At 42.2% G+C, this 922-nt stretch overlaps 1 protein-coding gene across 1 annotated transcript in view; it reads right to left on the reverse strand.

Annotated features, from left to right (window-relative positions):
* Window positions 1-922, reverse strand: part of IKBKE (inhibitor of nuclear factor kappa B kinase subunit epsilon) — an 18,632-nt gene that overhangs the window by 9,497 nt on the left and 8,213 nt on the right. The window lies entirely within an intron of this gene.

Here is a 922-nt window from a genome sequence, read left to right on the forward strand (position 1 = left end):
AGAGAAAGGCCACGTGAATTTTCTGCCCGAAGAGAGAGCCCCACTAGAAGTTTTCTCCTAAATTTGCCCTAAACCAGGACACTATCCAGGTGGCCTTTGCTAGATGCTGCTCCCAATTTTTGAAAGATCACCCACCCAACGCTTTCAAGGTAGTCTTTAACAGTCCATTGCAGCTCTCCACTTTCCCTGCAGCATGGCTGGGGATATGGTAACACCCACTCAATGCCATGTTCTCTAGCCCAGGGGTTTATAAAGTTATTCTTGAAATGAGTGCCATTGTCTGACTCAATCCTCTCAGGTTATCCATGACTGTGAGATTGCCACAAACTCACCCCGTTGTGCCCAATTTGTTCCAGAATGGCTGGTTTTACACCCGCTGGCTCCAGGCCAGCTGGGATGGAGTGTGTGTGTCCCTCAGCTGGGGCTGAGGAGCAGAAATATTCCTGATGTGAATGTTGGCAAGAGCCGGAGCATCCAGCGGCTCCTGGCGCTCCAGCCCTGAGCGCTGCACTCAACGGCAGCCACCAGTCCCCGGATGATTTTGCTGCTTTTTTATGAAATGGAAATGAAGAGATTTTCTAAATGGCAAAGAATGAAAGAACAGCGACCCAGGGGCAAAGAATGTTCCACTGTAACGGCAATGAAAAAGCAGCAGAAAAGCAGAATATCCGTGAGTTGATTGAGATAAAATGGGATCAGATTGGTCCAGGACAGCTGGGGGGGAAGGAGGGTGTGGGGAAGGGGAAGCTTGAGGGCAACCCAGGGTTTCTCCTATATTTTATATTTATTTTTTATATTTTATATTTATAATTTATGTTTTATATTTATATTTTATATTTATTTTTATTTTATTTTTTTATTTTATATTTATTTTATATTTTATATTTATAATTTATGTTTTATATTTATATTTTATATTTAT

This window comes from Parus major, chromosome 26 (genome assembly GCF_001522545.3).
Source record: "Parus major isolate Abel chromosome 26, Parus_major1.1, whole genome shotgun sequence".
Taxonomy (NCBI): Eukaryota; Metazoa; Chordata; class Aves; order Passeriformes; family Paridae; genus Parus; species Parus major.